The sequence below is a fragment of the Onychomys torridus genome, chromosome 5 (genome assembly GCF_903995425.1).
Source record: "Onychomys torridus chromosome 5, mOncTor1.1, whole genome shotgun sequence".
Classification (NCBI taxonomy): domain Eukaryota; kingdom Metazoa; phylum Chordata; class Mammalia; order Rodentia; family Cricetidae; genus Onychomys; species Onychomys torridus.
This window is the reverse complement of record NC_050447.1, coordinates 22,422,578-22,438,513: the sequence shown is the minus strand read 5'-3', so window position 1 is coordinate 22,438,513 and position 15,936 is coordinate 22,422,578. Positions and strand designations below refer to the sequence as shown.

General features: G+C 55.2%; 1 protein-coding gene across 5 annotated transcripts in view; it reads right to left on the bottom strand.

The window, feature by feature from the left end:
• Adgrg1 (adhesion G protein-coupled receptor G1) overlaps window positions 1-15,384 on the bottom strand; it is a 37,335-nt gene extending 21,951 nt beyond the window's left edge. Inside the window, exon 1 of one of the 5 annotated variants that reach the window (XM_036188329.1) lies at window positions 15,165-15,384. The gene's annotated coding sequence lies outside the window, so the exon portion shown is untranslated. Of the gene's footprint in view, window positions 1-3,930; window positions 4,097-4,837; window positions 4,957-5,265; window positions 5,488-15,164 lie in introns of those variants that run through there. The other 4 variants (XM_036188332.1, XM_036188328.1, XM_036188331.1 and 1 more) reach the window with 4 other exon arrangements.
• Window positions 15,385-15,936: the final 552 nt, after the last annotated feature.

Genomic DNA, 15,936 nt, shown 5'->3' with positions numbered 1-15,936 from the left:
AGGCCACCTCTCCCAAGAGCACACAGGGCTTCTGCTGAGCCCTCTCTTCAAAGGTCTCTAAGATACCCACCCCCTGGCTTAGGGTTCCCCAAAGAGGGTAAAACAGGAGCTTTGGAAGTCACAGGCACACAGGAGGTAGACCCAGGCTAGAGAAGAGTTGCTGGGCTGAGCCCCCTACTCCCCCTTCTTTCTGAGTGGCCATCCTTGACCTTAGCTTCCGGTAAACATGCAGAGAACAGAACAAACTGAGCCAGCCTGACACAATGGAGGACATCACAGGGTCCCCAGGGATCCCGCAGAATAGAGGGGGCAGGGCTGTGTGATCCCAGACACCCCCATTCCTAGCATGACTGGTTGCTGGAGGAGGTCCCCCACAGTCCCAGAGCTCACTTTCTCTCGAGGCCTGAGTCACTTCCCCTGCCATCCTGTGTGGACCTGCGTCACCTAGACACGGCCAGCTCCTGGAAAACCCATTTCCTCCTAGGATGGAGGTGGAAGTTGAATAGTTGGGACTAGGAGGAGTCTGGTTTAACAATTCCCAGGCAGCAACCTCAAGTGTCCAGTGGGACCCATTTATATCCACTGGGGTTACAGGTTATCCCAAGGGTATATACCATAGCCTCGGGACTTTGCCATGATTTCCCGGATTCTGAATGGCAGATTTCCACTGTGATCTTTCACTCAAAGCCTGAGTCTACAGGAATACAGGCTTCTTCCCAGGCACACACAGCCCTGTGTGTCTCCCTGCCAAAGGCTGGCCTCATATGAGGTGCCCCAAACTGTCAGTGCACTGGGACCCACCCCAGGAAGATGCTTTGAAAGATATGGTCTGGGCCCCATGCACCACAGCTCAGGTGGGACTCGGAGCCTGGCTCTGGCTACATCCAGGGATTGCAAGGCCACATGTGTGAACCAGGAGTACCCAGCAGCTGGACTTGGGCAGCATCAGAGTAGGCAAGGGACTGCTGCATTTACTCAGCTGTGAAAGAACAAACCCTGTATAGGGACAAGAGCAGCCCACCTCTCCTGATTTCTGTCCCTTCTTTATGATATGGTATATGGTCCCAGTATTTGGCAAGGAGCTGGTTATCTGAAGTGCCTCCCATGAGATAGCCCAAAGAAGGAGATGAAGCCCATAGGAGGAGAGAGGGAGCCAACTGGTTCCCAGGTCTGAGCCTCCTGTGCCCAACCCAGTGAGAATGAGGAGAGGCCCAGCTTACCATCAGCTACTTTCTAACACAAGGCTGTAGAATGTGTTCCTTGAGAGCTCTGGAGGCTCAGAGAGGGGACAGAAGACGATAGGAACTTTCAGAGTATAAACAGGCAGAGCTTTGAGTGTGTGTGTGTCCACGAGCCCATGAGCGTGAACTTGCAGTGTGCACTGGGTGAAGAGGGAGGTGAGGAAGGCTGGAGTGGACTGACTATGTTATCTCTGGAGAAGAGGAGGAGGCTCGGCACATACCAAGGCCAGAGTGGGAACAGGGCACATGAGCTGGCTGACACAGGCCTGAATGTGCTGCCTCATAGAGCACAGGGCTGATCCTCCTTCCAATACTTTCCAGGCTTGGCTCATCAGGACAGCTCCCTACTCACAAGCACCAACCACTGCGTATCCGATGCTCAAAGGAGATGCTTACGAAACCCAGGGGGCCAGCGCTGTCTCCCACTTAGCCAGAGCTCATTTGGCTATGACCCCGGCTTCTGAGCACAACACTTGTGAATGCCGGGGCCCCTGCTTTCTTCATCTGCCCCCGCACCACAGTTGGGTGACCAACACCCAAGCAAGTTGACCTCTCCAGAACCTACCCCTCACTGAGAAGGAGCACTGGGGTCACAGAACAGCACAGTGACTTCAGGCTTCAAGAATCTGTCTAGACTGCGTGATAATAAAAATCAAATTGGCACCTGCTGGAGGCTGGCAGCTTCCCAGGCCTTACCCACTGAGGCAAGGCTCACTTTCTGTGTTTGTTTGTCTGTCTGTCTGTCTGTCCTGCACTTAGGCTAAGCTGGCTTCAAACTCACAGCAATCCCCCTGCCTCAACCCCTCCAGTGCCAGGATTACAGGCTTGAGTCATCATGCAGGCATTCTAAACCCAGCCTTGCTTGCTATAGGACCACGCAGTTAGCACAGGCTTGACCTTCCCTGTGATTTCCTGCCCATGTCCATGAGCTGCAGCACCCTTTGCCAGCCCTGCCCTGTGGGGAAAATGAGGGAGGGGAGATGTGGGCAGAGAGTGCCAGCCAGCAGAGGGCCTGTGGGCACAAAAGACTCTAAGCTTCAGCAGCTGACCATTCGGCTGCTTCCTATTCCTACAAGTAGACATGCACATGAGAGGCCCTAGGAAAGTCAAGAATCGTCACCAAGCAGGGATGAGCTGGCCTTGGCCACTCCCTTACACACAGGCCCTTCCTGTGGTGCTGACATGAGACATTTCCACTGTCCTGAGCTCAGGCCTCTGCCTCCTCCGCAGCTCCACGGTGACCAGTAGGAAGCAGACAGTGTGTGGGGCCTCAGCAGGGATCTATCCAGGTTGGTGAAAGGGACTCTGGAGTCTGAGTCCCCTCCAGCAAGCATTCAGTGCCAGCACCAGCAAGGTCATTGCCACATAGAGGCCCAGCATGCTCAACTTTGCAGTCAGCTCACCGTCCACTAATTCTGGAATAATGCTCATCCAAAGACAAGGAACTTACAATGCGAAGGGTGTACTTCACAGCCAAGATCACATAGCAAAGGGGGAGCCATGCTATGACTCAAATCAAGTCCGGCTAACCTCAGAGCAATGGTTTCAGCCACTGTGGTTACCAGGTCCCTTCCCTCCCTCAGTCTCCCTGGCCTTAGTGTAGGGGAACTTGCTACTTATCTTCTGATTAGAGAGACCTTTGGACCCCATTTTCTCTTGTGCCTTAGCATAGCAAAGGCTCTGATAAGTCCCACAAGGAGAAACAGCACACAGCTTACTGGGGCCAGGCCCTAAACAGTAAGGACCTTCAGCATGGACACCTGTCATCGTGTGAAGAACAAGCCCTCAGATACCTTAACACCACACGCCTATTAGCACACACGCCTTCATGTAAGTGCATACATGTGTATATACACATACACAGTCTCCAGCCCCTGTTCTCCTCTGAGCTGTCCCCAAGGCTATTAGCTAGCACAAGATGGGCCACTGAAGCCATTTAGGTTGCAGTGATCCCCAAGGCCCCTCATTACCATCTCTGACACTTGCAGGCGACGGGTCCCCTGTGAACTTGGGGTGTACTCTGGCTGGTCCTGCCTCCCTTCACAGGCAGTAATGGCTCACGGGGAAAGGGCAGTACCATGCCTGACTCAAAATGTCCCAGTCCATTATAGCCTCCCCTAGCCGGCTCCGGTCCATTACAGCCTCCCCTATTACAGCCTCCCCTAGCCAACTCCAGTCCATGTTCTAGGTCCAGCAGCTAAGACACTGGGAATGTTGGAGAGAAAGCGAGAGTTGGAGGATGTAGATGCTCAAAGCCCCGTGGAATCTTGGGGCCAACTGGAGAGTCAGAGAAGCTAAGGGAGAGTGAGTGGGGTAATTAATACCTAGGGAACCCACATCTGTCATACCATAATTAACCCAGTATGAGCTAGGGCTTGGACAGTCCCCTCCTCAGCTTCTTGTCCTGGGTGTTCCAAGCCAGGCCAAAGCCAAGTGTCCAGCACATGCTCGTATCCAACAAGCCACTGTGGCCAGCCTCCTGCATTGGTGCATGTGGCCGCATCTGCCTCTCAGGGCTGGGTAGCAGCAGCAGTTACAGGCACAGAGGCCAGCTAAGCCTGGAATCTTAGGCCAGCCTGCCTCTCAGTGGGCCTCAGTTTCCTGCTTTGTCAATAAGCAGTTATGACCCCTGTCCTCTGCCTGTTACTTGGGCAGACTTAGGGTACTTGCAGATGAAGAAAGACCTTACCTCTGAGCTGGCAATGAGGGACAAAGAGGATGCCCAGCCCTGGCCAGACTTTCTTCCCTTTCGGACGACAGCAGTCTCTATGTCTGCCCAAACTTCCCCTTTCCCATCTGCTTTCCTGAGCTGCCCAAGGCCACTCGCTGGCTTTCTGGGGGCTACACTGGGCTCCCCTGAACCAGGCAGAATGCCCATCTGTAGACTGTAGGATCTTTCTGTTCCCAAGGTCAGCTACCAAACCTCCCTTTTTCTCCTCCTCCTTCCTGGCCGGGAGATTGCCAGCTCAGGGACACAAAGCCAGGCAGCTCCCAACTATGACTGGTTCCAAGGCCCCTGCAGGGAGGAGGCAGAAGGCATTGCCCAGAGCCCCCTCCCAGCTCCCTGAGCACACAAAGGTTCCCTCAGCTCCTCTGTGATACCCACAAGCAGGTGCCGGCCCCTGCAGTCAACAAAACACTTCAGAAAGGCAGGGCAGGACTCAACGCTCTTTGAGCAACTAACACATTTATTTGCCTGTGTTTTGAGATGGTGTGTCTCTCTCTGTAGCCCAGCCTGGCAATGAACTTATAATCCTCCTGCCTCGGCCTCCCAAGTGTTCAGATTATAAGCCTGAGCCACTAGGACTGGCTTACATTAACACAGTTAATCTTCTTAAGAACCCATGAGAAAAGGATCACGACCCACTGAACAGATGACCATGAGGCCCCTGGGAAGCCAAGTCACCTGCCAGAGTCACACAGTGAGAAGGAAAGGTTACGTGAGAATCCAGGCTAGCTCCAGAGAGGTCCACTCTTGAGTGGCAAGCTTACCTGCAAGTGAGAGCCTCTGTTTAGAAGTCAGTGAAATGGTCTCCTTGGGTTAAGCTGGCTACCATCTGCACAAGGCCTCAGTTCAGGGGACTGCATGAACTTACCCAGGTGAGCATGGATCACAGCTCCTCTATGGCTCTTCCCAAGGCTGTGTGTGGTGTTTCCAGCCCTCCTGGTCCGGTTATCTCCCCCAACCCTTCTCTGAGACCTATGCTGTGACCACAGCTTGCAGCTGACTCAAAATGTTCACTAGAGCGGGAGGGAGTGTGTGGCTACCCCCAACCACTTCCTGGTGGTTCTCCAGACGGCTGCTGTTTGAGTCCCCTTAGAGGACCAGCTAGGATGCCCCCAGGGTCCCTGGCAACCCACCACCATTATCTACATGTCGGTGTCAGGGAAAGAAGAGATGCAGGGTTACAGGAGAGAGACAAAAGGAGGCTGCAGAGCTGCGGAGGAAGGAAAGGAGATGATGGGGGGGGGCAGTGAGAAAAGGGAGGAAAAGGGAGATGAAAGAGCAGGAGTGAAAATCTACCTGGCTTCCTCCTCCAGGCAAAAGAGGGACTGGACGAAGGCTCCCTGTTGGCCGGCAGCAGACTCCTGGAATAAGGGACACTTTCCCCTAGTACAAGGGGCTGAAGGTCGCATGGAAGCCTGTCCCCCCACCCATCACCACCCCCTCACTAGAGCTTCAAACAAAGGGGGCAGGCGGGAAGCTGGGCTGAGAAGACGGGCCTCCAGCGCCAAGGGGGAGGAAGGGGCGCAGGTGACAGCAGCCCCTGGCAACCGTTCCCTTGGCAACCGTTGGCAGCTGCATGGACTGCGTCACTGCCTGGCTAGCTTAGAGCGCGGGCTCTCTGACTTGTCAGCGCCAGAGTGTGAGGCTGCCTGGCTAGGCAGGCGCTGGCAGGGACGAGCTGGGTTCGTGTATGAGAAGAAAGCAGGTCCTAGAGCATAGGCCATCTGTCTCGAGAAGACCTCAAAACCCCAGAGCACCCAAGTTCTCTACAGAAGCAGAATGGTAGATTTGTGCATGAAATCTTCCAGTTAGTTTGCAGTGGCTTCTTGTTGTTGTTGTTGTTGTTGTTGCTTTTAAGGGAGAGGCTTGTGGGAAGATCTTGCAATGCAGTCCAGGCTAGTCTTGAACTTACTATCCTCCTGCCTCAGCCTCAAGTACTGGGATTACAGGTGTGTGCCACCACTTCTGGCCCTCAGCAATGACTTTAACCAAATGGTTTTAGAACACAGTGGGAGCCAGACCCTTGGCCGACGAACCCCTGCTGGAAGCTGGCACTTGCTGGATGCCCCGCTACGGCCCTGACCACAAGCCAGGTGAAACATTCCCTGACCCTACCATCAGCTGCAGTGAATAGAGTGTATGCCTTTCTTCCCTGAAAATGCCAGGAATCTGTCTCCTCCTGGAAGCCTTCCCAGATTGCCAGAGTTCACTCATAATCCATCCCCTTTCTGAGCCAGCCTGGGGCTGGGGCTCTTCCTACCTTCCTTCCAGGGCTCCCTGGCTGGGGTGGGAGCTTCTGGGCCCCTCTTTACCTGCCTAGGAGGAAAGCAGAACAGCCTCAAAGCTTCTGGCTCCTTCACGGAGCACCCAGCACTGGGCATTTTAGAAGTTCATTTCCACCACGCTGCATGGTGAACCAGGTTTGAGCCTATGTTGAGATGGGACCCTAGAGGCTGGGCAGGGGATGTGATTGCTCAAGACTACCCAACTGGGAAGGGCAGGTTATAGAACACAAACACAGACGCCTGAGCCTCTGAGCAACCCAGCTCATCCTGTCTAGTCCCCTTGACATGCACATCCAAGCTCAATTTGATCTCCAGGACAGGAGGCTCACTTCCTTCTGAGTGGGCACAGCTCTGACCTCTGTGGAGCCTTCCTACCCAGTGAGTCAAAAGGGAAAAAGACATCTAACACTCGGGGTGACTCTTGAGCTTGAGACAAACTTGAACGAGAATGGAGAGGTATGCAAAGGCCTCCAGCTCCAGGCCAGCAGTGGGTAAGAAGAGAGTGGGGCCACCAAGGCTGAGTGGTGGCAAGCCCTTCCCCAGAGCACCAGTGGGAACTCCAGAGGATCCCACGCCTCAGGTGGAAGGGCTGGCTCAGGCCCTGGGAAAGACAGCAGGACTTGGAGCCCTGGGCACACTAGCCCAGTGCCTCCAGCCCATGGACCCGGGCCAGCCGGCTGCCGCGGTCAGGAGGCCACTATTGTCTCACTGCCAGAGCCTGGCCATTCAGGCTCTATTTTGGGCCTGGAGGAAGAGGAAAAGAAAGCAAAGAAAGGAGCTGCTGTCCTGGGCAGGGGTGGGGGAAGGGGGTGGAGACACCTTCCCTGCCTCCAGAAAGAGCTCCAAGGCCCACTCTCTGGGAAGGTAGCCATGTTGGATGAAAGGACCCTGAGACCTCAAAGAAGCTGGCAGGGTGCTGAGGCTCTGAGGACCCATGGGGAGGGCCCCCCAGGCCCTTTACACACACTTGGTACTTGCCCACTTCAGCAAGAAGCAGGGCACAGCCTCATTCCCGAATCTGCAGCCCCTGAGCCTCCCACCCATCTTCCACCTCCAGAAACCTGACACGGCTAATTGATGCTCAGGAACCACAGCCAGAGTTAGACCAGCTTTGCTCTCGCTGAGCTTCTACCGTGCCTCTGAGCCAAGGGGAGGAGGGGATCAGAAATGTCTGTCGGATATCAGAGACGCACAGACCAATGCAGCTGTCACCATAAACCAGTGACCCCACTCTGGCCCCACCCCCACCCCTCCTTCCTCACATTCACCAAGCTCAATGCACCTCTAGCTTCACCTCAGGGCCTTTGCACACGCTCCTCCCTCACCACGGTGAGGTCTAAGACCTCCCGTCTGACTGGCCTTCTTGGGCCTTCATTCAAATGTTCCCTCTCATGAAATGCCGTCTGTGACTCCCCAGTTCAAATTGTCTTCCTTGGGCATCACGGTGTTTCCAGTCACCCGTTTTGTTTGAAGACTCTTGGTCATTTCTGAAGCGCCCCTGCCCTTAGCTTGATTACTATTCTTTGGTGGCATTTGCTGTTTTTTCTAAGTTATTATTGTTGTTGTTGTGCTTTCTTCAACTATACGTATATGCATGTTAGTTTCTCTGTTCGTGTCTGTGCATGGGAGCACAGGTGCTTTGGAGGCCAGGGGTAGGAGATGCCCCTGTGGCCTCATGACAGGTGGTAGTGAGCTGCCTGGCATGGATGTTAGAACTCTCACACTCAAGTCCCCCGCACAAGCCACTGAGCCGCATCTCTCCTGCCCCGTCTGGCTGGCTTTGTACACCTGACATCCCTGCTGATGCACCATGGGGACCACAGCAGCTGCCCAGTGCTGCTAGCTGAACAAATGAGCGAAGGAGCTGAGCTGAGGCTCAGGCCTGATGCTGCAGATCCAGGCTAACGGTGTCTGCTCCAGGGGCCGAGCACCCAGCTGCCCCAGCCTCTGCCTAGGGAGGGAGTGTCTGCATCTCTGCCGCGTGTTGGACCAGTGCAGGGACCCCAAGACCACGCACACAGCCTGGGAGGCGAGAGAGTCAGAAACTCTAGGCTAACTCCTCCTCCAACACACAGTAGCCTAATAAAGGCTCTGAGAAGACCTTAAGCACCCAGGTTCTCTTACTCCTACCCGACCTGGGATGGGGTGGGGGCACTCCGAAGGCTTCTGGATGGCATGGCGTCTGAAATCCGACTAGCAACTGTGAACACCAAGCCCCAGGTTTTCTCTTCCCACACAGGCAGTGTTACCAACCTGTACCCCTCAAGGGCCTGCTCCTGTGGCATGGGATTAGGAGCAAGTCTCACTTACAAAGCAAAGTCACAGTACTATTACTAAGGACACATTCCCTGCTGGGCTCCTGCAGGAAATCTGAGGTGGATCAGGAAGAGGAAGTGGGTGCTGGGGTATAGGAACCCCTGGTGGGTGGGTGGGTGCCTCTGAAGACTAGGACTAGGGTCACAGAACAGAGCTAGGTCACGGCGGGGATGTGCCTGGGGGCCCCCTGACATGCACCTGTGAGGAAGGAGTCTCCTTCCCGTTGTACAGCTGAGGAAACGGAGGGAAGCTGCTAGCCCAGAACCATGGACCCCAATCCAGTCTGTGACTCCTTCATCCGTGTATCTATTGTATCGATGCAACACCCCACTCTTGCTCTGGCAGCCCCACAACACAGAGTGTTAGCTGCCCATGCCACTCTGCAGAGGTAGATGGAGCCTCAGAGAGGTGGTAACCACAGCCCTGAGGCCTCACAGCGGAGGGACTGGGCCAGCCCACTCCTCCACACTCGAGTGGTGTGTGAACACCACTGTCTTCACAGATCACATTTACCGCAGCTTGGAGCTCTGGTTCCCCTACTGAGGGACACAGTTGGGACACCTGCTTATGCCGATGCCCACAGCAGGGTCTCCAGGGAGAAGTGCCAACTGTCTTCCCCAATCACAGCTGGTATTGGTGAGCCCTGTGCCAGGTTCAGAGACCCAGACCCTCCCATCAGGGATCCAAAATGCGTACAAGAGGCAGAGGCCAGAAGGGTGTGGGGGGGGCAAGAATCATCAAGAAGTTTCCTTACTGCCCTGCCCACTGCCCACAATCCCGCAAGGTGGTACCACAGCTGGTGTTGGGGAGGAGGAGTGTGGCAGCCTGCACACCTGCCCAGATTCAAGACCACAGGGTAAGGATGACCAAGAGATCCCAGACTCTGTAGGTGGGTGTACGTGCCCTTCCTGCACAAAAGAGCCTCGCTCACCCCAGCTCCTCACATGCCGTCTTAGAAATCACCCCTGAAGATGTCGTCATATGAGCCAATGGGAGAGCTAGGTGCAGTGACCAGCAATGTAGTGGAGAGGCATTATGTTTCTCATAGACCTTACCCATGTGCACTGGGTAACACTTAACAACTAACTCTAAAGGACATGGCCGTTGGTGTCATCTCCCCAGGGTTGGAAAAGCTCATAGCTAGAAGAACTGCGAAAAAGAGCCTCATGACCCCTCCACAAAGTCCCTCCATGGCTTCTCTGACCAACTTGAATACTTGCAAGGATGGGGTCCTCACAACCTCCAGTAGGAACAGCCATTGTGACAAAATGGGAACAAATCCTACCAGAGGCAAGTGACCAGGTTCCTGCCACCATGGACGGTCCAGGGACCCTCCCCCGCAACCTGCTTCATCGTCTCTGAAATGTGGATAAAAATTAAGCCTTGGAGAAGCAGAAGTACCAAAGACAGAACGAGGGCCTTGGGCAGTGACGTGGAGACAGGAGACAGGCTATTATTGGCCAGCCCAAGCCATTTGGCCCCTGTCCAGATGATGATACAACAGGCGGGAATCAGACCCAGGTTCAGCATGACTCAGCTGCCCCGACCAACCCGAGGTCCACCCCTCACACTTGTCAGCATCAAAACAGGTGGGTCAGGGCAACTGCCACCACCACAAAATCAGAAACCCAGGCTTCCAGACACAGCACCATACCGTGAGAAATGGGCTCAGCTGCAGATGGCCACACAACCCAGGCTTCAGGGACCAGGGGAATGCGTTCTAGAAGAGGAGTGAGTGACCCAGATGGAACTCTGAGGAAGACAGCCTCAAAGGAGGTGGCTCTTGAACAAAACTGATTGGCTTTCAAGTGACACACAGTGGGGAAGAGTCTGGAAGTAAGGCCCCGGGTCTTAGGAAGCAGGATCGAGTCCCAGACGGGACAATTCTCAGAACAGCAACCAAGACCCTCTCAATGAAATATGTAAGGGTGTGGGCTGTCTACGCATTGGAGTCTTCCCAATGACATCTTTGATAAGGGGCAGACTGTTGCCCTGGGATAAAGTCTCTGCTATTCCTCCAAAGAAGGTTCCAGAATGGTACCACTAACAGCAAGGTGCTTACGGAACTGGGAGTGTTGCACTTAAAATCCCATGGCTCCCTCAATCCTCTCAATATGCATTTTCACTCCTGTTCTAAACCAAAGAAAGGCTGGGCAGCAGCGGTGCACACCTTTAATCCCAGCACTCAGGAGCCAGAGGCAGGTGGATCTCTGTGAGTTCGAGGCCAGTCTGGTCTACAGAGTGAGTTTCAGGATAGCCAGGACTACACAGAGAAACCCTGTCGCGGAAAAACCAATAATAATAATAATAATAATAATAATAATAATAATAATAATAATAAAACAAGGGATAAGGTGGATAACACACCTGTCTTAAATTCACACAGCTGCCAGTACTGAGAAGGAACCCGGCAGCCCCAGGGCCCACACTCCTAATCACCTGTGCAACCTATCCCAGGGCACTGCCATCCTGGGAGATGGAGGAGGTCTGGGGAAGATGGGGATGAGGCCAGCTTTTCCTGAGCCCCAGCAACATGTGACTACCTCCTTCACTCCCCACAGCCCCTCTTGGAGATTCGGGTATCTTCATTCTCACCTTACTATAAATAAGACTCAAGGCAAGGTTACTTGACAGATACGGTACCACATATTTGTAATCTTGGCACTTGGAAGGCTGAGGCAGGAGGATCATAAATTTGAGGCCACTGCATAGTGATAGCCTGTGATTGGGGGGGGGGAGTGAAGAGGAGGGGGAAGGGCGGTGAAGAGAGGAGAGGCCCTTTTGTTCAAGGTCACTCTTCAAGGGTCAAGCACCCCCCGAGTATCTGAGCAGCGCTTCCTGGGGCCTCTCAAAGCTGCAGCATGCTAACTATGCATCTGCAGCCCATGTTGTCCCGTGTTCCAGCAACAACCCTTACAAGAGACGGGTCTGCTTATTTCCATTCACAGATAAAGAAACTGAGGTCCAGAGAAGCTGTGGTCTTGGGCAGTGTAATATGAGTCTCTGATGCCCACTACTTTCTGCCGTGGGAACTGAGAATCCAGGCCAATATTACTGAAAGGAAGGAAGAGGCCCGAGGACAGAAGGGCGGGATGAAGAGGCCATAAGGCCAGTCTTCTACCTCACTGTTTTGGAGACAAAGTGGCCCTGAAACAGGGAAGGCAGGCTGACGCTATTAGCCACAGAACCCGGGATGCATCAGGGAACTAGAGATGTCCCTAGGAGAGCCAGCCCCTTATCCCCAGCCCATCTCCTATTAATGTGTGAGGACTGCCTGCTGATGGTGGATGCTGGGCCAGCTTCCCGAAGTAAGCTCTTATCTCTGCCTGCCTGGAATTGCACTCCACACATCACCAAGGTCAGTGCCAGCCCAGGAGCCTGGTGCCCAACCACGCTCCCCTTCCTGCCGACACACAGACCAGGCTAGTCGGGGCAGGCTGACTTGTTCCAGTGTCCAGCTCCCCCACAGGCAGTGGAGATAAGAAAAAGTGACGTCTCTGGCTTCGGTATGCCCATCTGTCCAATGGGAGCTAGAGAGTCAAAAGCTAACTTCCCATGATTCACGTGCCGTTCTAAACGTATTCATGTTAACTCTGCCACGCTCAGAGAAGCCCCTGAAGATATAGTTAAAGGTGAGGAATTAGAGGCACATGTCCAAGCCCACACAACCAGAAAGGGGTACCACCAAGTTCTCTCTGAGCAAGCCTGCCCGAATCCCATCACCAAATGCATAGGCTTGCCAGGGAACGGGCACATGCCCTCCAACAACTAGCTTAGGACCAGACAGGGACCTCCTTGCTTCTCGAGAGAGACAGAAGAAGACAACGGTGAGACCTGGAGCCCCAAAGATTTGGATCCCTTGCTGGGGAAGCCTCCTCACCCACATTCTTTGTCTCTAAAGGAAGCACTGAGCCCAGCATGGAAGGTTTAGGATTGTTCCAGGCTAGGATCCCAGAAACCCTGGAGAATCTGGGACACATGGGACCCAGGATTGTGTCTCAGACCACCTCACTCCAGGCAGGCCAGTGGTTAGCAGCGGGCTAACCTTAGTTCCTCTCCTCAATAGCTCAGGCCTGACCTCCGAATCTAAAAGCTCCCCAGGGGCCCCCAGCAATTCCAGCTGGGAATGGAGGTCCAGAGCCTGGAGCAGGGACAAGCTCTCAGCCGAGCAGGAATGGCTTGCCAGTGTTCCACCCACTGCATCTGAGAGGCCCCTTTGTGCCAGCTCTGCCCCACCCCCTACTTGCCATCTGCCAGGTCCCCGGAGGCTGCTCACCCTCGGCTGCTGGGTGCACTCACATGATGCCCCCATCTGAAGTGAGTCAGAAGGCAGGGCCACCCTGAGGACCAGGATGGGAGTATGAAGCCCTACTCAATCTTAGGAAGAGGATGCAACACTGGAGTTTGGGCCTGGGTCGACACACTTCCCCCAACCTGCCCACCAGCACCTCTAACACCCCCTCAGGGGCCTGCCCCTTCCCCTACTGCCTAGAAGCCCATCCCACATCCCATCGAGGGCTCAGCATCCACTAGACAGGAGATCACCTGCAGTGGCCCCCTTCACGGCTGTCCGGCCCATGCTGCTGCCTACTCTTGTCATGCAGGATCCTGATTGAGCAGGCCATCCCCACAGAACACCCGACCCCATCACAGCTCTACCTGCTCTCTTCTCTTCCCTTCCTGGTAGCTAGACTCTCACCTCTACTCCTTCCTCCTTTGCCAGGAAGCCATCCCTAAGCCTGAGGCTCAGTCTAGCAGCCAGGAGCAGAGTAGCCAGGCCAGACCCACAGTGCCCATCCTCTGCCCTTCCCACCCTGCTGCCCAGTCCTCTCACCCTTCTCCTGCATGGAAGACTGAGACCCTCTGGCATGACACCAAGTATGCTGAAGTGACCCGTGTCAGGCGGCAGTTCTGTGGCTGGCTCATGCCTCCAAGCTCTCATTGTTCCCCTCAACTCTTCCCATATTACATTCTCTGCCATGGACATTCCAGCCATCCATTCTCAGACACGGCCCTTCCCGTCCCCTTCTGCCCAGTTCAGAGCCAAACTCACTCCTCCTTTCCCACAGACCCCTAGCTCCTGCTATCTCCTCTAGTCCACCCATCTCCCTCTGGAATCACACCTCCTAACAGGATGGAGATGCCACACACAAGTCACCTCAGACAGCCTCCTAATCAAATACCAGGAGCCGAGATCCCCCTGCCTGAGATTCTTGGAGTCAAGTCGTTGGCCCAGGAGACAGGGTGGCAAAGATACCCCCATGCCAATTTAGCAACCCAGAGAGAGGCCAGGTGAAGTGGCTTTGACCAAGGTGGGATGTATCTCAAGTTCCTGGGGCTCCAAAAGCTAGTACAGTCTCTGAACGGGGCAGGGATGGCCACACAGGGGCTGGTCTGAATTCTGGGGACCCCTCAGTAGCATGCAGCTCCCGATGACCAGAGCTGCCCCTCCCCACAGTCTCTGGCTCCTGGGGGCCTGCAGGGAGGGGGCCACCCATATGTTCCAACTGACTTTATTTGCCTTACTGCTCACTGTTCCCCAGGACAGAAGGGAGCGCGCTCAGTAGGCACTGAGAGAACGCTGAAGATAAGCAGCCTCCCTTGGCCTTCCGTAGAAGGCACCTGATTTTCCCACCGTGTCACCCATCCCTCACCACAGTTGCCTAAGGGGAAAGGGGAAAAAAGGGGTCCTGCTTCTACTCACCCCACCCCCTCAGTAAAATGAGCCCCCTGGAGGCCCTAACAGTCACCACCAGATGGCTGGTTAGAAAGTGGGGAGGACAGGAACCCTGCCCCCATTTCCTACACCAGGGGAAGGGGGACTAAGGTCCTATCAGGCCCAAGCAGCTGGGACCCCTGAGGTCTTGTGGTTAATGGGCAAGGAGCTCTTGGCCCCTCAGCCTCGCTTCCCAGGACCCTCACTCCAGGTGCCTCCTGCTCCAAACAGATGCTGCACTATGCCTTCCTTCCTGGGTTTCAAGTTGTTAGATTGCCCTGGCTCCCTGGGGGCCCCTGTCCTATCCCTAAGGGAAGCTAGAGGGAGGTCAGCTTCAGGGGCACCGTACCAAGTCCACCACAGTGCCCTCTTCTGGTGCCAGAGCCTGGCTCTCCATCTCTGGACTTGCTGTGTGACCTCAGGCAAGCCGCCTGCCCTCTCAGAGTCTCCCTTCTCCCACATTGAAGATAGGAGCAGAGATCTCTGTAGCCTAGGCAGGCCTTGAACCTGAGAGCCTCCTGCCTCTGCCTCCCCAAATGCTGGGATTACAGGTGTGTACCACAACATCTGGCTGAGGGCAGAGACTGAGAGGCCCAGAGCGCAGATGCCACACTGCTGGGCCCAAGACTGGACCACTGGAACCTTGGCTTTCCAGAGGCCCAACAACAAATGGGTCCAAAAGTTCTGTTCCTTCTGATCCCGTTCCCTCTCTGACAGCTTTCAGTTTACACACATCTCTACACTACAGACACCCCTCAGCTGTACGCATCTGAGACAGCCCCCCCCCCCCCCCACCCCCCAAGATCCCTTTACATCCTACACTCCCTCCACAGCCCGCCGCCTCTCCTCCCACCTACTGGCCACCCTCAGTTGGGTACCTGGTGCCAGGCAGAGGGCTCTGGAAAGAGCTGGACCACCTTTCAGGATTCACCTCCAAGGCTGAATCTGCCAGTCTGGGTCTCTCATGCTAGCGAGTGCACTGGCTGGGGGCGGGTGGGAGGCTCTAGGCAGCGGCAACCCTCCTAGAGTCGCCAGCCTGTGTGGAGCCTTAGAAGGGGAGGGAGGGCCAGGACACCCTCCTGCCCTTGCTCAGCTCCTCCCTTCAGGCTGGAGATGAGATGACTGGCTAACAGTGAGTCATGGCTTTTTCAGAGGGAGGCAGGAGGAGGCAGGGCTGGCTGACAGAGGTGAGGTAGGCAGGGACCTTGGGGGATGCCCATGACTCAGGTCTGGCAAGTGGGGACCTGGGTTTTACCTCTAACCATCTCAGAGCCCCGGTGCCAGTTTCAGGGATGGGTATGAGCCAGGGTGACTGTGCCTCATCGCCCACCTATTATCAAGGTCCGGGGGGGGGGGGGGGGGCTGCTTCCTGAAGTTCTGTCAAAGAAACCAATCTGCCATGGCAACAGGCCACTCAGATGCTGCCCCCTTCTCCAGGCCCAGCCAACCACTGCCCCTTCCTGAAGGACAGCCTAACCTCCTCGGCAGCAGGCAGAAGCCAGCACTGAGTGGCCGAACGGAAGACATTCCTGGAGGAAGAGGGTGTCAGGCTGCCTGGCTTGAGGCCATGCATGGCTGACTGCTGACCCCTGTCTCCGTCTCTGAGCGTCTTCCTAGCAGAGAGCCAGACCAGAGTTCCCTGCTCTCCTT